At 31.1% G+C, this 20,398-nt stretch overlaps 5 non-coding genes across 5 annotated transcripts; all 5 read right to left on the bottom strand.

Annotated features, from left to right (window-relative positions):
- Positions 1 to 895: 895 nt before the first annotated feature.
- Positions 896 to 969, bottom strand: TRNAI-AAU. The gene has a single exon. It is a non-coding gene; the product is annotated as a tRNA-Ile (tRNA).
- A 1,963-nt stretch (positions 970 to 2,932) lies between these two features.
- TRNAI-AAU lies at positions 2,933 to 3,006 on the bottom strand. The gene has a single exon. It is a non-coding gene; the product is annotated as a tRNA-Ile (tRNA).
- A 1,919-nt stretch (positions 3,007 to 4,925) lies between these two features.
- On the bottom strand, positions 4,926 to 4,999 carry TRNAI-AAU. Its single transcript has one exon. It is a non-coding gene; the product is annotated as a tRNA-Ile (tRNA).
- Positions 5,000 to 6,948: 1,949 nt separating this feature from the next.
- On the bottom strand, positions 6,949 to 7,022 carry TRNAI-AAU. Its single transcript has one exon. It is a non-coding gene; the product is annotated as a tRNA-Ile (tRNA).
- Positions 7,023 to 9,715: 2,693 nt separating this feature from the next.
- On the bottom strand, positions 9,716 to 9,789 carry TRNAI-AAU. Its single transcript has one exon. It is a non-coding gene; the product is annotated as a tRNA-Ile (tRNA).
- Between the last annotated feature and the right edge of the window lie 10,609 nt (positions 9,790 to 20,398).

Below are 20,398 nucleotides of genomic sequence, written 5' to 3'. Positions count from 1 at the left end.
AAGGGTAGCCTGGTCCACAAAGCTTCCGCCATGCGGGGTGTCGGGGAAGGATCCATTATACGCAGTCTTACTTTACTTTTTGCTAGAGGCTATTTCCAGAACTGTAAAAATATGCTAAATAAAAACAACTGGCCCAAGCAAGTCTTGAAATATAATTTAAAAATTATAAGAGAATAGAAATAATATTGGCTAAGTTTAATTTTCTCTAACAGTAAAAATATGTTAAATAAAAAAAAATTAGCCAGCTAATCAACTGAGCTAATAAGCCATTGTGATTTAATAAAATTAAGCTTATATTTAATCTAAATTTAAAAATTATAAGAGAATATAAATAATGCTGGCAAAGTTTAATTCTCTCTAGTTGCTAACCAACTGAGCTAATAGGTCATTGTGATTTAATGAAATTGAGCTTAAATGTGATCTAAATTTAAAACTTATAAGAGAATAGAAATAATGCTTGTGAAGTTTAATTCTCTCTAACACCAAAAATACACTAAAAAAAAATTGGCCCATAAAAGTCTTGAAAACTTATAAGAGAATACAAATAATACTGGCCAAGTTTAATTCTCTCTAGTTGTAAAATTATACTCTAATTTAAAAAATTAGCACATGCAAGTTTCAAACCGACAACCTTCATGTTATTAACACAACGCATTAACCAACTGAGCTAATAAGCCATTATGAATTAATGAAATTGAGTTTAAATATGATCTACATTTAAAACTTATAAGAGAATAGAAATAATGCTGGCTATGTTTAATTGTCTCTAACGGTAAAAATATGCTAAATAAAAAAAATTGGCCCATGCAAGTCTTTCAAACTTATAAGAGAATAAAATAATGCGGGTCAAGTTTAATTCTCTCTAATTGTAAAATTATACTCTAAATTTAAAAATTGGCCCATGCAGGTTTCAAACCTGCGACCTTCGCGTTATTAGCACGATGCTCTAACCAACTGAGCTAATAGGCCATTATGATTTAATGAAATTGAGCTTAAATGTGATCTACATTTAAAACATATAAGAGAATAGAAATAATGCTGGCTAAGTTTAATTCTCTCCAAATGTATAAAAATATGTTAAATAAAAATAATTGGCCCATGCAAGTCTTGAAAACTTATAAGAGAATACAAATAATGTTGGTCAAGTTTAATTCTCTCTATTTGTAAAAATATACTCTAAATTAAAAAATTGGCCCATACGGGTTTCAAACCAATGGCCTTCGCGTTATTAGCACGACGCTCTAACCAACTGAGCTAATAGGCCATTATGATTTAATGAAATTGAGCTTAAATGCGATCTAAATTTAAAACTTATAAGTAGGGTTGTAAATGAACCAAGCGTTCGTGAACAAGCTTGGTGTTCGGGTTGGTAAGAACTTATTTATGTTCCTTCTATATACATAAGATTAATTAAACAAGCAACCTTGAACAGCTCGTTAAGTTAAATAAACAAACTTGAATAGCTCGTTAAATTAAATAAACAAGCTTGAACACATATATGTTCAGCTCATTAATGTTCTTGAACAGCGTTCGTGAACAACGTTCATGAACAATATTCACGAACCATATTCATTAATAAAACTCTTTTCAGTATGCTAAATAAATAATAAAATAAAATAAATAAATAAATTTAAATTATCAAGCTCAATATCAATCAAACAACTAAAAGTTTCAAACAATCAAACAAACTTAAATTGAGAGCTTGATAACATTTAAATGAACCAAGCGTGAACCAAGCTCAAGTCAAGCTCGAACCAAGCTCAAACCAAGCTTTAATTGAGAGTTTGATAACATCTAAATGAACCAAGCTCAAGCCAAGCTTCAAACAAGCTCAAGCTCATAAAAAAAAAATCAAGCCAAGCTTGAACACTCATTTCACAAGTTTGGTTCATTTTAAGTTCGGCTCGGCTCAGATTGGTTACCTTATCAAACAAGCTTGAACACTCTAAAGCTTGGCTCGGCTCGGCTTGTTTACAGCCCTACTTATAAGAGAATAGAAATAATATTAATTCTCTCTAACTGTAAAAATATGCTGAAAAAAGGGCAGCCTGGTCCACAAAGCTTCCGCCATGCGGTGTGTCGGGGAAAGATCCATTATACGCAGTCTTACTTTACTTTTTGCAAGAGGCTATTTCCAGAACTGTAAAAATATGCTAAATAAAAAAAATTGGCCCAAGCAAGTCTTGAAATATAATTTAAAAATTATAAGAGAATAGAAATAATATTGGCTAAGTTTAATTTTCTCTAACTGTAAAAATATGTTAAATAAAAAAAATTGGCTAGCTAATCAACTGAGCTAATAAGCCATTGTGATTTAATAAAATTAAGCTTATATTTAATCTAAATTTAAAAATTAAAAGAGAATACAAATAATGCTGGCAAAGTTTAATTCTCTCTAGTTGCTAACCAACTGAGCTAATAAGCCATTGTGATTTAATGAAATTGAGCTTAAATGTGATCTAAATTTAAAACTTATAAGAGAATAGAAATAATGCTTGTTAAGTTTAATTCTCTCTAACTGTAAAAATAAACTAAAAAAAATTGGCCCATAAAAGTCTTGAAAACTTATAAGAGAATACAAATAATGTTGGCCAAGTTTAATTCTCTCTAGTTGTAAAATTATACTCTAATTTAAAAAATTAGCACATGCAAGTTTCAAACCTACAACCTTCATGTTATTAACACAACACTTTAACCAACTGAGCTAATAAGCCATTATGAATTAATGAAATTGAGTTTAAATATGATCTACATTTAAAACTTATAAGAGAATAGAAATAATGCTGGCTATGTTTAATTGTCTCTAACGGTAAAAATATGCTAAATAAAAAAAATTGGCCCATGCAAGTCTTTCAAACTTATAAGAGAATAAAATAATGCGGGTCAAGTTTAATTCTCTCTAGTTGTAAAATTATACTCTAAATTTAAAAATTGGCCCATGCAGGTTTCGAACCTGCGACCTTCGCGTTATTAGCACGACGCTCTAACCAACTGAGCTAATAGGCCATTGTGATTTAATGAAATTGAGCTTAAATGTGATCTACATTTAAAACTTATAAGAGAATAGAAATAATGCTAGCTAAGTTTAATTCTCTCCAAATGTATAAAAATATGTTAAATAAAAATAATTGGCCCATGCAAGTCTTGAAAACATATAAGAGAATACAAATAATGTTGGTCAAGTTTAATTCTCTCTATTTGTAAAAAGATACTCTAAATTAAAAAATTGGCCCATACGAGTTACAAACCTATGGCCTTCGCGTTATTAGCACGACGCTCTAACCAACTGAGTTAATAGGCCATTATGATTTAATGAAATTGAGCTTAAATGCGATCTAAATTTAAAACTTATAAGTAGGGCTGTAAATGAACCAAGCGTTCGTGAACAAGCTTGGTGTTCGGCTTGGTAAGAGCTTATTTATGTTCCTTCTATATACATAAGATTAATTAAACAAACAACCTTGAACAGCTCGTTAAGTTAAATAAACAAACTTGAACAGCTCGTTAAATTAAATAAACAAGCTTGAACACATATATGTTAGCTCATTAATGTTCTTGAACAGCGTTCGTGAACAACGTTCATGAACAATATTCACGAACCATATTCATTAATAAAAATCTTTTCAATATGCTAAATAAATAATAAAATAAAATAAATAAATAAATAAATTTAAATTATCAAGCTCAATACCAATCAAACAAACTTGAATTGAGAGTTTGATAACATCTAAATGAACCAAGCTCGAACCAAGCTCAAGTCAAGCTTTAATTGAAAGCTTGATAACATCTAAATGAACCAAGCTCAAGCCAAGCTTCAAACAAGCTCAAGCTCATAAAAAAAAAAAAGCCAAGCTTGAACACTCATTTCAAAAGCTTGGTTCATTTTAAGCTCGGCTCGGCTCAGATTGGTTACCTTATCAAACAACCTTGAACACTCTAAAGCTTGGCTCGGCTCGGCTTGTTTACAGCCCTACTTATAAGAGAATAAAAATAATATTAATTCTCTCTAAATGTAAAAATATGCTGAAAAAAGGGCAGTCTGGTCCACAAAGCTTCCGCCATGCGGGATGTCGGGGAAGGATCCATTATACGCAGTCTTACTTTACTTTTTGCAAGAGGCTATTTCCAGAACTGTAAAAATATGCTAAATAAAAAAAATTGGCCCAAGCAAGTCTTGAAATACAATTTAAAAATTATAAGAGAATAGAAATAATATTGGCTAAGTTTAATTTTCTCTAACTGTAAAAATATGTTAAATAAAAAAAAATTGGCCAGCTAATCAACTTAGCTAATAAGCCATTGTGATTTAATTAAATTAAGCTTATATTTAATCTAAATTTAAAAATTATAAGAGAATACAAATAATGCTGGCAAAGTTTAATTCTCTCTAGTTGCTAATCAACTGAGCTAATAGGCCATTGTGATTTAATGAAATTGAGCTTAAATGTGATCTAAATTTAAAACTTATAAGAGAATAGAAATAATGCTTGTTAAGTTTAATTCTCTCTAACTGTAAAAATACACTAAAAAAAAATTGGCCCATAAAAGTCTTGAAAACTTATAAGAGAATACAAATAATGCTGGCCAAGTTTAATTTTCTCTAGTTGTAAAATTATACTCTAATTTAAAAAATTAGCACATACAAGTTTCAAACCTACAACCTTCATGTTATTAACACAACACTTTAACCAACTGAGCTAATAAGCCATTATGAATTAATGAAATTGAGTTTAAATATGATCTACATTTAAAACTTATAAGAGAATAGAAATAATGTTGGCTATGTTTAATTGTCTCTAACGGTAAAAATATGCTAAATAAAAAAAATTGGCCCATGCAAGTCTTGAAAACTTATAAGAGAATAAAATAATGCGGGTTAAGTTTAATTCTCTCTAGTTGTAAAATTATACTCTAAATTTAAAAATTGGCCCATGCAGGTTTCGAACCTGCGACCTTCGCGTTATTAGCACGACACTCTAACCAACTGAGCTAATAGGCCATTATTTTTTAATGAAATTGAGCTTAAATGTGATCTACATTTAAAACTTATAAGAGAAAAGAAATAATGCTGGTTAAGTTTAATTCTCTCTAAATGTATAAAAATATGTTAAATAAAAATAATTGGCCCATGCAAGTCTTGAAAACTTATAAGAGAATACAAATAATGTTGGTCAAGTTTAATTCTCTATATTTGTAAAAATATACTCTAAATTAAAAAATTGGCCCATACGGGTTTCAAACCTATGGCCTTCGCGTTATTAGCACGACGCTCTAACCAACTGAGCTAATAGGCCATTATGATTTAATGAAATTGAGCTTAAATGCGATCTAAATTTAAAACTTATAAGTAGGGCTGTAAATGAACCAAGCGTTAGTGAACAAGCTTGGTGTTCGGCATGGTAAGAGCTTATTTATGTTCGTTCAATATACATAAGATTAATTAAACAAACGACCTTGAACAGTTCGTTAAGTTAAATAAACAAACTTGAACAGCTCGTTAAATTAAATAAATAAGCTTGAACACATATATGTTCAGCTCATTAATGTTCTTAAACAGCGTTCGTGAACAACGTTCATGAACAATATTCACGAACCATATTCATTAATAAAACTCTTTTCAATATGCTAAATAAATAATAAAATAAAATAAATAAATAAATAAATTTAAATTATTAAGCTCAATACCAATCAAACAACTAAAAGTTTCAAACAATCAAACAAACTTGAATTGAGAGCTTGATAACATCTAAATGAACCAAGCTTGAACCAAGCTCGAACCAAGCTCAAGTCAAGCTTTAATTGAGAGCTTGATAACATCTAAATGAACCAAACTCAAGCCAAGCTTCAAACAAGCTCAAGCTCATAAAAAAAAAACAAGCCAAGCTTTAACACTCATTTCAAAAGCTTGGTTCATTTTAAGCTCGGCTCGGCTCAGATTGGTTACCTTATCAAACAACCTTGAACACTCTAAAGCTTGGCTCGGCTCGGCTTGTTTACAGCCCTACTTATAAGAGAATAGAAATAATATTGATTCTCTCTAAATGTAAAAATATGCTGAAAAAAGGGCAGCCTGGTCCACATAGATTCCGCCATGCAGGATGTCGGGGAAGGATCCATTATACGCAGTCTTACTTTACTTTTTACAAGAGGCTATTTCCAGAACTGTAAAAATATGCTAAATAAAAAAAATTAGCCCAAGCAAGTCTTGAAATATAATTTAAAAATTATAAGAGAATAGAAATAATATTGGCTAAGTTTAATTTTCTCTAATTGTAAAAATATGTTAAATAAAAAAAATTGGCCAGATTAACTGAGCTAATAAGCCATTGTGATTTAATAAAATTAAGCTTATATTTAATCTAAATTTAAAAATTATAAGAGAATACAAATAATGCATGCAAAGTTTAATTCTCTCTAGTTGCTAACCAACTGAGCTAATAGGCCATTGTGATTTAATGAAATTGAGCTTAAATGTGATCTAAATTTAAAACTTATAAGAGAATAGAAATAATGCTGGTTAAGTTTAATTCTCTCTAACTGTAGAAATACACTAAAAAAAATTGGCCCAAAGTTTTGAAAACTTATAAGAGAATACAAATAATGCTGGCAAAGTTTAATTCTCTCTAGTTGTAAAATTATACTCTAATTTAAAAAATTAGCACATGCAAGTTTCAAACCTACAACCTTCATGTTATTAACACAACGCTTTAACCAACTGAGCTAATAAGCCATTTTGAATTAATGAAATTGAGTTTAAATATGATCTACATTTAAAACTTATAAGAGAATAGAAATAATGCTGGCTATGTTTAATTGTCTCTAACGGTAAAAATATGCTAAATAAAAAAAATTGGCCCATGCAAGTCTTGAAAACTTATAAGAGAATAAAATAATGCGGGTCAAGTTTAATTGTCTCTAGTTGTAAAATTATACTCTAAATTTAAAAATTAACCCATGCAGGTTTCGAACCTGCGACCTTCGCGTTATTAGCACGACGCTCTAACCAACTGAGCTAATAGGCCATAATGATTTAATGAAATTGAGCTTAAATGTGATCTACATTTAAAACTTATAAGAGAATAGAAATAATGCTGTCTAAGTTTAATTCTCTCCAAATGTTTAAAAATATGTTAAATAAAAATAATTGGCCCATGCAAGTCTTGAAAACTTATAAGAGAATACAAATAATGTTGGTCAAGTTTAATTCTCTCTATTTGTAAAAATATACTCTAAATTAAAAAATTGGCCCATACGGGTTTCAAACCTATGGCCTTCGCGTTATTAGCACGACGCTCTAACCAACTGAGTTAATAGGCCATTATGATTTAATGAAATTGAGCTTAAATGCGATCTAAATTTAAAACTTATAAGTAGGGCTGTAAATGAACCAAGCGTTCGTGAACAAGCTTGGTGTTCGGCATGGTAAGAGCTTATTTATGTTCGTTCAATATACATAAGATTAATTAAACAAACAACCTTGAACAGTTCGTTAAGTTAAATAAACAAACTTGAACAGCTCGTTAAATTAAATAAACAAGCTTGAACACATATATGTTCAGCTCATTAATGTTCTTGAACAGCGTTCGTGAACAACGTTCATGAACAATATTCACGAACCATATTCATTAATAAAAATCTTTTCAATATGCTAAATAAATAATAAAATAAAATAAATAAATAAATAAATTTAAATTATCAAGCTCAATACCAATCAAACAACTAAAAGTTTCAAACAATCAAACAAACTTGAATTGAGAGTTTGATAACATCTAAATGAACCAAGCTTGAACCAAGCTCGAACCAAGCTCAAGTCAAGCTTTAATTGAAAGCTTGATAACATCAAAATGAACCAAGCTCAAGCCAAGCTTCAAACAAGCTCAAGCTCATAAAAAAAAAAACCAAGCTTGAACACTCATTTCAAAAGCTTGGTTCATTTTAAGCTCAGCTCGGCTCAGATTGGTTACCTTATCAAACAACCTTGAACACTCTAAAGCTTGGCTCGGCTCGGCTTGTTTACAGCCCTACTTATAAGAGAATAAAAATAATATTAATTCTCTCTAAATGTAAAAATATGCTGAAAAAAGGGCAGTCTGGTCCACAAAGCTTCCGCCATGCGGGATGTCGGGGAAGGATCCATTATACACAGTCTTACTTTACTTTTTGCAAGAGGCTATTTCCAGAACTGTAAAAATATGCTAAATAAAAAAAATTGGCCCAAGCAAGTCTTGAAATATAATTTAAAAATTATAAGAGAATAGAAATAATATTGGCTAAGTTTAATTTTCTCTAACTGTAAAAATCTGTTAAATAAAAAAAAATTGGCCAGCTAATCAACTTAGCTAATAAGTTGACGAACCATATTCATTAATAAAAATCTTTTCAATATGCTAAATAAATAATAAAATAAAATAAATAAATAAATAAAATTAAATTATCAAGCTCAATACCAATCAAACAACTAAAAGTTTCAAACAATCAAACAAACTTGAATTGAGAGTTTGATAACATCTTAATGAACCAAGCTTGAACCAAGCTCGAACCAAGCTCAAGTCAAGCTTTAATTGAAAGCTTGATAACATCTAAATGAACCAAGCTCAAGCCAAGCTTCAAACAAGCTCAAGCTCATAAAAAAAAAAGCCAAGCTTGAACACTCATTTCAAAAGCTTGGTTCATTTTAAGCTCGGCTCGGCTCAGATTGGTTACCTTATCAAACAACCTTGAACACTCTAAAGCTCGGTTCGGCTCGGCTTGTTTACAACCTTACTTATAAGAGAATAAAAATAATATTAATTCTCTCTAAATGTAAAAATATGCTGAAAAAAGGGCAGTCTGGTCCACAAAGCTTCCGCCATGCGGGATGTCGGGGAAGGATCCATTATACGCAGTATTACTTTACTTTTTGCAAGTGGCTATTTCCAGAACTGTAAAAATATGCTAAATAAAAAAAATTGGCCCAAGCAAGTCTTGAAATATAATTTAAAAATTATAAGAGAATAGAAATAATATTGGCTAAGTTTAATTTTCTCTAACTGTAAAAATATGTTAAATAAAAAAAAATTGGCCAGCTAATCAACTTAGCTAATAAGCCATTGTGATTTAATTAAATTAAGCTTATATTTAATCTAAATTTAAAAATTATAAGAGAATACAAATAATGCTGGCAAAGTTTAATTCTCTCTAGTTGCTAACCAACTGAGCTAATAGGCCATTGTGATTTAATGAAATTGAGCTTAAATGTGATCTAAATTTAAAACTTATAAGAGAATAGAAATAATGCTTGTTAAGTTTAATTCTCTCTAACTGTAAAAATACACTAAAAAAAAATTGGCCCATAAAAGTCTTGAAAACATATGAGAGAATACAAATAATGCTGGCCAAGTTTAATTCCCTCTAGTTGTAAAATTATACTCTAATTTAAAAAATTAGCACATGCAAGTTTCAAACCTACAACCTTCATGTTATTAACACAACACTTTAACCAACTGAGCTAATAAGCCATTATGAATTAATGAAATTGAGTTTAAATATGATCTACATTTAATACTTATAAGAGAATAGAAATAATGTTGGCTATGTTTATTTGTCTCTAACGGTAAAAATATGCTAAATAAAAAAAATTGGCCCATGCAAGTCTTGAAAACTTATAAGAGAATAAAATAATGCGGGTCAAGTTTAATTCTCTCTAGTTGTAAAATTATACTCTAAATTTAAAAATTGGCCCATGCAGGTTTCGAACCTGCGACCTTCGCGTTATTAGCACGACGCTCTAACCAACTGAGCTAATAGGCCATTATTTTTTAATGAAATTGAGCTTAAATGTGATCTACATTTAAAACTTATAAGAGAAAAGAAATAATGATGGTTAAGTTTAATTCTCTCTAAATGTATAAAAATATGTTAAATAAAAATAATTGGCCCATGCAAGTCTTGAAAACTTATAAGAGAATACAAATAATGTTGGTCAAGTTTAATTCTCTATATTTGTAAAAATATACTCTAAATTAAAAAATTGGCCCATACGGGCTTCAAACCTATGGCCTTCGCGTTATTAGCACGACGCTCTAACCAACTGAGCTAATAGGCCATTATGATTTAATGAAATTGAGCTTAAATGCGATCTAAATTTAAAACTTATAAGTAGGGCTGTAAATGAACCAAGCGTTCGTGAACAAGCTTGGTGTTCGGCATGGTAAGAGCTTATTTATGTTCGTTCAATATACATAAGATTAATTAAACAAACAACCTTGAACAGTTCGTTAAGTTAAATAAACAAACTTGAACAGCTCGTTAAATTAAATAAACAAGCTTGAACACATATATGTTCAGCTCATTAATGTTCTTAAACAGCGTTCGTGAACAACGTTCATGAACAATATTCACGAACCATATTCATTAATAAAACTCTTTTCAATATGCTAAATAAATAATAAAATAAAATAAATAAATAAATAAATTTAAATTATCAAGCTCACTACCAATCAAACAACTAAAAGTTTCAAACAATCAAACAAACTTGAATTGAGAGCTTGATAACATCTAAATGAACCAAGCTTGAACCAAGCTCGAACCAAGCTCAAGTCAAGTTTAATTGAGAGCTTGATAACATCTAAATGAACCAAACTCAAGCCAAGCTTCAAACAAGCTCAAGCTCATAAAAAAAAAACAAGCCAAGCTTTAACACTCATTTCAAAAGCTTGGTTCATTTTAAGCTCGGCTCGGCTCAGATTGGTTACCTTATCAAACAAGCTTGAACACTCTAAAGCTTGGCTCGGCTCGGCTTGTTTACAGCCCTACTTATAAGAGAATAGAAATAATATTGATTCTCTCTAACTGTAAAAATATGCTGAAAAAAGGGCAGCCTGGTCCACATAGCTTCCGCCATGCAGGATGTCGGGGAAGGATCCATTATACGCAGTCTTACTTTACTTTTTGCAAGAGGCTATTTCCAGAACTGTAAAAATATGCTAAATAAAAAAAATTGGCCCAAGCAAGTCTTGAAATATTATTTAAAAATTATAAGAGAATAGAAATAATATTGGCTAAGTTTAATTTTCTCTAATTGTAAAAATATGTTAAATAAAAAAAATTGGCCAGATTAACTGAGCTAATAAGCCATTGTGATTTAATAAAATTAAGCTTATATTTAATCTAAATTTAAAAATTATAAGAGAATACAAATAATGCTGGCAAAGTTTAATTCTCTCTAGTTGCTAACCAACTGAGTTAATAGGCCATTGTGATTTAATGAAATTGAGCTTAAATGTGATCTAAATTTAAAACTTATAAGAGAATAGAAATAATGCTGGTTAAGTTTAATTCTCTCTAACTGTAGAAATACACTAAAAAAAATTGGCCCAAAGTCTTGAAAACTTATAAGAGAATACAAATAATGCTGGCAAAGTTTAATTCTCTCTAGTTGTAAAATTATACTCTAATTTAAAAAATTAGCACATGCAAGTTTCAAACCTACAACCTTCATGTTATTAACACAACGCTTTAACCAACTGAGCTAATAAGCCATTTTGAATTAATGAAATTGAGTTTAAATATGATCTACATTTAAAACTTATAAGAGAATAGAAATAATGCTGGCTATGTTTAATTGTCTCTAACGGTAAAAATATGCTAAATAAAAAAAATTGGCCCATGCAAGTCTTGAAAACTTATAAGAGAATAAAATAATGCGGGTCAAGTTTAATTGTCTCTATTTGTAAAATTATACTCTAAATTTAAAAATTAGCCCATGCAGGTTTCGAACCTGCGACCTTCACGTTATTAGCACGACGCTCTAACCAACTGAGCTAATAGGCCATAATGATTTAATGAAATTGAGCTTAAATGTGATCTACATTTAAAACTTATAAGAGAATAGAAATAATGCTGTCTAAGTTTAATTCTCTCCAAATGTATAAAAATATGTTAAATAAAAATAATTGGCCCATGCAAGTCTTGAAAACTTATAAGAGAATACAAATAATGTTGGTCAAGTTTAATTCTCTCTATTTGTAAAAATATACTCTAAATTAAAAAATTGGCCCATACGAGTTTCGAACCTATGGCCTTCGCGTTATTAGCACGACGCTCTAACCAATTGAGCTAATAGGCCATTATGATTTAATGAAATTGAGCTTAAATGCGATCTAAATTTAAGACTTATAAGTAGGGCTGTAAATGAACCAAGCGTTCGTGAACAAGCTTGGTGTTCGGCTTGGTAAGAGCTTATTTATGTTCGTTCAATATATATAAGATTAATTAAACAAGCAACCTTGAACAGCTCGTTAAGTTAAATAAACAAACTTGAACAGCTCGTTAAATTAAATAAACAAGCTTGAACACATATATGTTCAGCTCATTAATGTTCTTGAACAGCGTTCGTGAACAACGTTCATGAACAATATTCATGAACCATATTCATTAATAAAACTCTTTTTAATATGCTAAATAAATAATAAAATAAAATAAATAAATAAATAAATAAATTTAAATTATCAAGCTCAATACCAATCAAACAACTAAAAATTTCAAACAATCAAACAAACTTAAATTGAGAGCTTGATAACATCCAAATGAACGAAGCTCAAGTCAAGCTCGAACCAAGCTCAAGCCAAGCTTTAATTGAGAGCTTGACAACATCTAAATGAACCAAGCTCAAACCAAGCTTCAAACAAGCTCAAGCTCATAAAAAAAAATCAAGCCAAGCTTGAACACTCATTTCAAAAGCTTGGTTCATTTTAAGCTCGTCTTGGCTCAGATTGGTTACCTTATCAAACAAGCTTGAACACTCTAAAGCTTGGCTCGGCTCGGCTTGTTTACAGCCCTACTTATAAGAGAATATAAATAATATTAATTCTCTCTAACTGTAAAAATATGCTGAAAAAAGGGCAGCCTGGTCCACAAAGCTTCCGCCGTGCGGCGTGTCAGGGAAGGATCCATTATACGCAGTCTTACTTTACTTTTTGCAAGAGGCTATTTCCAGAACTATAAAAATATGCTAAATAAATAAAAATTGGCCCAAGCAAGTCTTAAAATATAATTTAAAAATTATAAGAGAATAGAAATAATATTGGCTAAGTTTAATTTTCTCTAACTGTAAAAATATGTTAAATAAAAAAAATTGGCCAGCTAATCAACTGAGCTAATAAGCCATTGTGATTTAATTAAATTAAGTTTATATTTAATCTAAATTTAAAAATTATAAGAGAATACAAATAATGCTGGCAAAGTTTAATTCTCTCTAGTTGCTAACCAACTGAGCTAATAGGCCATTGTGATTTAATGAAATGGAGCTTAAATGTGATCTAAATTTAAAACTTATAAGAGAATAGAAATAATGCTTGTTAAGTTTAATTCTCTCTAACTGTAAAAATACACTAAAAAAAAATTGGCCCATAAAAGTCTTGAAAACCTATAAGAGAATACAAATAATGCTGGCCATTAATTCTCTCTAGTTGTAAAATTATACTCTAATTTAAAAAATTAGCACATGCAAGTTTCAAACCTACAACCTTCATGTTATTAACACAACGCTTTAACCAACTATGCTAATAAGCCATTTTGAATTAATGAAATTGAGTTTAAATATGATCTACATTTAAAACTTATAAGAGAATAGAAATAATGCTGGCTATGTTTAATTGTCTCTAACGGTAAAAATATGCTAAATAAAAAAAATTGGCCCATGCAAGTCTTGAAAACTTATAAGAGAATAAAATAATGCAGGTCAAGTTTAATTGTCTCTAGTTGTAAAATTATACTCTAAATTTAAAAATTAGCCCATGCAGGTTTCGAACCTGCGACCTTTGCGTTATTAGCACGACGCACTAACCAACTGAGCTAATAGGCCATAATGATTTAATGAAATTGAGCTTAAATGTGATCTACATTTAAAACTTATAAGAGAATAGAAATAATGCTGTCTAAGTTTAATTCTCTCCAAATGTATAAAAATATGTTAAATAAAAATAATTGGCCCATGCAAGTCTTGAAAACTTATAAGAGAATACAAATAATGTTGGTCAAGTTTAATTCTCTCTATTTGTAAAAATATACTCTAAATTAAAAAATTGGCCCATACGGGTTTCAAACCTATGGCCTTCGCGTTATTAGCACGACGCTCTAACCAACTGAGTTAATAGGCCATTATGATTTAATGAAATTGAGCTTAAATGCGATCTAAATTTAAAACTTATAAGTAGGGCTGTAAATGAACCAAGCGTTCGTGAACAAGCTTGGTGTTCGGCTTGGTAAGAGCTTATTTATGTTCGTTCAATATACATAAGATTAATTAAACAAACAACCTTGAACAGCTCGTTAAGTTAAATAAACAAACTTGAACAGCTCGTTAAATTAAATAAACAAGCTTGAACACATATATGTTCAGCTCATTAATGTTTTTGAACAGTGTTCGTGAACAACGTTCATGAACAATATTCACTAACCATATTCATTAATAAAACTCTTTTCAATATGCTAAATAAATAATAAAATAAAATAAATAAATAAATTTAAATTATCAATCTCAATATCAATCAAACAACTAAAAGTTTCAAACAATCAAACAAACTTGAATTGAGAGTTTGATAACATCTAAATGAACCAAGCTTGAACCAAGCTCAAGTCAAGCTTTAATTGAGAGCTTGATAACATCTAAATGAACCAAGCTCAAGCCAAGTTTCAAACAAGCTCAAGCTCATAAAAAAATAAACCAAGTCAAGTTTGAACACTCATTTCAAAAGCTTGGTTCATTTTAAGCTCGTCTCAGCTCGGCTTGGTTACCTTATCAAACAAGCTTGAACACTCTAAAGCTCGGCTCGGCTCGGCTTATTTACAGCCCTAATAGAATCTAACCCATTGTCATCCCTAGTTATATTATTATATCTAATAATAATACACTATTTAATACCATATATTTTATACTTCTCTGAATTAAATATAAAAATCTAATTAATAATTTTACTTCGCAAGAAGTAAGAAAAATAAATTCTATATTAAAATTTATTTTTTAAAATTAATATTTTAATTTGTTAATTTTTTTTAAATCACCATTTTCGACCCCAAGTTAGAATATTTGTTGGTTTCAGGTCCGAATGAAAAAAGGATAAGAGAAAAATTTTTTAAAACAATGTCAAAGGCCTAAATTTTTTTTCCCCACATAGGACCTCAAATAAGCTTAAGACAGCCCTATGGGGCAGTGCCGAACTCGCCCGCTCTGTCGAGGGTGCAGTTGCCTCATCAGTGTCGCCTACAAAAGTGAGGGCTCCTCTGCTTCCGCCTCGTCCGATCCAGCACCGTCGGAGAGCAACGACTAGGTGAGTAGGGCAGTGTTGAATCAGCGACAAGGGGGCGATAGTGGTGGCTAGTAAGCAGCGGGAAACGTCGTGTTCCTTCACACGCTCAAGTCACCGTCAAAGCTTTGTCTACATGTAACAACAACATCATAGGCGAGCAGTGCTGGAGGTGGCAACAGGCACCGACAACCACAATCGCCCCCGTTCGTGCAGGATGGCGACAGTAGCAGGTAGTGAACGATTGGCGATGACAGTGTGAGAGGAAGAAGGAAGACGATGATTTTCTTTTTCAAAACTTTCTTATTTTAATTAAAACTCTAGTAAATTAAATCAATACTCTTATCTATAGTTGGAATAAAGTAAATCCACTTCATATACAGCCCGATACAATTATCTAAAAAAACTAAAATAATAATAAAAAATATTATCCGATTTTATTATATATATATCACTAATAATAATAATAATATATTATTATTATTATATATCTTGAAACTTTAATTATCAAAAATTAAAATAAATACAATTGTAGATCGTTGATCCAGCTACTGATATAATTTTTATACTTAAATTGAAGGTGCGGACAATCATATAATATCATTATATTTTTTTTCTATTTTGAATTTGGACAAGCATACAATGTTATCATGTTTAGAATTGAACCAAAGGTAATATGGTAAAATGTTACACTAGATTATACATAAAACTTCTAAATAAATAAAGTTCCATTTAATCATCTAAATTGAACCATACAACATCAGATACTATTTTATTTCTTATAACTAAAGTTAAGTTATTATTTTATAATCACATAATTAAAATTATGCATGATAATCTTAAACCAAAGTATCCTAAAATTTGACTCAGCTTAACTTTTACAGCCCTAGACTGCTGGACATAACAATTAATGGCGGCATTTGAGAAAGTGCAAGCTAATCTTGTACCTTGTGGTGAAGTTGAAAATTAAGTTATCTTTGCCCTTCACAAGGGAGGTAGAGGGATTGCTTTAATTTCGACTACTGCAATGCCTTCACTCTCGATTCCATAGAAACTATGGACATGCTTCAGTTTACTTAAAGCACTGTACTTGGAAGGGGCCTTCTCTTCCCTTCCTTCTTCCTTGGTCTCCACCAATCAGGGCACATGCAAGACTTGTTGAAAGCCAAATAATAACTGAGCTACAATGCCGGTCTCCCTCATAGAGAAAAGTGAATTACCTTCATCATCATAATCAGACCGGCTAAAGTTTAGTTGAGACCCTACCTAACAATATTACGACTTTGATATTATTTTTTAAAAAAAAATCTCTCACATTTTTTTTCACTCGACTTGAGACAGACAACAATAGATTTTTTTAATAAACACATTTATATTAAAAAAAATTAATAATAATAATAATAAATATAAGTCGCTAATAATTTATCAAAATAAAAATATTTAACATTAAAGGAATAAAAATTTAATTTATATCTTACAATTTCAATATCATAATATTTCAAAATTTGACACTTACTTGTACAAATATAATAAACATTCTTTTAGACGTATTTTTATAAACAAGAGGGAAAAAATAATATTAGTTTAATTAGTATACAATCATTCTATGATAAAAACCTCTTAATACATTTCAAAGTTAAATCTATTTTTAAAAATAATAATAATTATCACTTTTCCCCTTTCATTTCCTAAATCACCATCTTGTTAAATTTTTTTTTTTTGAGTAATCTAGCATTCTCTATAAAAGAAAATCGTATCACCAAATTTTAAATTCTTTGATTTCTTTATCCAGCAATAATTAACGAACAACTCTCTTATAATAAAAAGAGCATAATGTGTTGATTGAATCATCAATTTGATAAAAACAAAAAAAAAAAAAAATCTTATTATAGAATACCAAATTTAATCATACGTTGGAAAAATAACGAGTTGCTATGCTTAAGCAAAGGTAATGAAACAAAACAACTTTTCTCTAAAAAAATTCAAAAGGAGATATTTTTTACCAAAACATAATTACTGTGCATCACACTTTCACCCCTTGTCACTTCTTCAAATTGGCTTCAAGTTGAAAAAGCGCCAAAAGGGAAGAGAGGAAAGTAATAAGAGAAATCCAATAGAAATGTAAGGTTTCTATAGATAAGAGGGAACAAAAGAAAGGTAGAATTTTGATAAATCCATTGGAACGCAACAAAAGATATCTCTATGAAATCCAAAGAGATCATGTTGCAAATCTTTTAAAATCTTTTTCTATTTTCTTTATATATATATACATATTAAAAATGGGCCCCAATAAAATTAGGGCTTTAGGCATAGGCTCGGTCCTGATCATAATAAAAAGAAGGCATACAGCAAACAATATGAAAGATTCATCTTCTTCAAAAGAAGCATTGAAGTTTTACGAAAATTGATAGTGAGTTAGCAAATTATTTTTCCCTGATGGGAAAATTTTGGATATTTTTTTGTAAGATATATTTTAAGATGGTAGAACGTGACATAAGCTTGATCCCATAATCAAGATTTCTACTGTAAAGTGAATCTTATCAAGTATATGAACGAATTTAGAGAATAAGAATTATCGACGTTGAGCTCCGACATAATTGAAGACTCGATCTTCACCTCTTTCGCTCTACAAGGGGAGATGGATTCCCGTGTGTACTTCTTAGAGTTGTCGTATGCCTTCGTGTGTAAGAGTATGTAAGAAGCATCCAAATAGGCTAGACCTAAGTGTCTATTTATAACAACAAACCCTAATTCTTAATAAGTAGAGTAAGAGGTGGGACCGGCCCAATAAGAAATACAATCACTAGTCCGTCCATCAAGACTTTAGTAATTTGGCTAATTAAATAAATTATTAAGGAATAACCTAATAATTATAATCTTTAGGCTAACATCATGAATTGGACCCCGTCGAATCCAACATTCTCCCACTTGGCCAAAGGACATAATTAGCTCCAAAATGGGTTTAATATACCGGTAACATTATATCCTTAATAATCCACATCATCTAAATGTTTGATCGGATATAGGCCGAAATCGAAAATCATATGTAATAGATTCGTTCCTAACTCACAATCTTATACTATCGATGTTATGGTTTAATAAACATAAGTGGTCCTTCAGTGATTTATTTATAATGCTTAACGTTAATGCGCAAATAAAAACAATAAATCACATGATCATAAATAAGATCCAAAACATTACAAATGTGATCACAAATCAATACCCAAATCAAATAAATGCCCTCTCAAAATTAAAGCTTGCAAAAAGTCCCAAGTTATGCACATGCTCGCGAAACATCTTGGGAGACAAGGCTTTTGTCAATGGATCCACCACCATAGTACTAGTACTAATGTGCTCAATGGATATTAACTCGTTTTGGATCCTTTCCTTCACAACAAGGTACTTAATGTCAATATGCTTGGAAGCACTACTTGACTTGTTGTTCTTAGAAAGGATACGGCAGCTTGGTTGTCGTAGAATATTTTCAGTGATCTGGACATAGAATTCACCACTTTAAGCCCCATGATAAAAATTTTAATCCATATAGTATGGCACGACGCTTCATAACATGCTACAAATTCCGCTTCCATGGTAGAAGAAGGTGTAATAGTCTGCTTTGTACTTTTCCACGAAACAGGTGCTCCAGATAACATAAAAACATATCCAGATGTAGATTTTCTAGTATTGACGCATCCTGCGTAGTTAGAATCAGAATATCCAATGGCCTCGAGAAAATATGATCTCCTATAAATGAGCATGAAATCTTTGTACCCTGTAAGTATCGCATAACTTTCTTAGCATTCTTCCAATGATCCATTGCTAGATTAATTTGGTATCGAGCAAGCATGCCAACAATATATATGATATCTGGATGCGTACACACTTGAGCATACATTAGACTTCTTACAGTAGATGCGTAAGGAAATTGCTCCATCTCATTAAGCGCCAACGGGGTCCTAAGACACTGTGATAAACTGAACCTGTCACCTTTATAGACCGGTGCAACTATGGAAGAACAATTATGCATGTTGAATCTTTTTAGAACCTTTTCAATATAGGCTCTTTGAGATAGACCCAACATACCACGAGATCTATCCCAATGATTTTCAATGCCTATAGCATAAGAGGCTTCACTAAGATCTTTCATGTAACACCCCAAATTTCATGATTTGAAGTCCTAAAAGATCTTATTAAAATCTAGAAATGCTTTAGAAAAATTCTAGAGATTTTTAGGAATTTATAGAGTATTTTTATGTAATTTTTGGATTTCGTTTGGTATTTTTACCAAAAGGAACAAGTTGCAAAAAATAAGAAATTAAGCCGAGATTCGAACTGTGAACCTCGGGTTAAGTAGAGATTCGCTTAACCAACAGACCAGACAAGTTTTCATAATAAATTTATGAAAAGTTTATTTAAGTTATAAGTAGAAACGAAGGAAGAAATAGGAGTTGGCCGAATTTCGAAGCCACAACCTCGGCCAAACCGAAGCTTTAAGCGGAGCGGGCTAACCAACTGTCCCACGATTATTTCGTGAACAAATTAATAGCGAAATAGTCTTAAGCCATAAACTTTAGGTTATAAAAGAGGGATAAGTTAGGGATTAATTATCCCGTGACCGAAACCTTTCTCTCCTTCTCCTCTCGCGACGGCGCTGTGCGGGCGATTCCTGCTTGGGCGAAATCGCAGCCGAGCTAGGCTTTGTTTTCCGGCGGCCGGCCAAAGTTCTCCGAGGGGTTTTCTCCACTTCTCGTCGAGGAGAAGCTGTAAGCACGAAGAAGAGCAGGAATTTGAGCTGCCCGAACCCTAGAACCTTCCTTTCTTCTCGGTTTGAGTCCAAGGATAGGTAAGTTGCTACTCACCTGCAGTAGGATAGCTCCGAGGTTTAATCTTTGATTCCCTCCTTGTTTCCGAAGCTTTGCATGAGTTCCTTTGCTTTCTCTGTTTTCGGATTGTGCTGCACAGATTTGCTTAATTACTGTTTCTTTTTATTTCTGCGGAAGCATGCCTAAGAATTAGTTCTTTTGCGGTTTAGACCAGGATTTCTAAAGCTTGTAAGTTTGGCTTGGTTTCCATGCTAGTGATATTATGTTTTGGCCTTTATAAATTGTTCATGA

The sequence above is a fragment of the Zingiber officinale genome, chromosome 8A (assembly GCF_018446385.1).
Source record: "Zingiber officinale cultivar Zhangliang chromosome 8A, Zo_v1.1, whole genome shotgun sequence".
Classification (NCBI taxonomy): domain Eukaryota; kingdom Viridiplantae; phylum Streptophyta; class Magnoliopsida; order Zingiberales; family Zingiberaceae; genus Zingiber; species Zingiber officinale.
The sequence above is the reverse complement of the archived record's forward strand: the minus strand, read 5'-3'. Positions and strand labels throughout refer to the sequence as shown.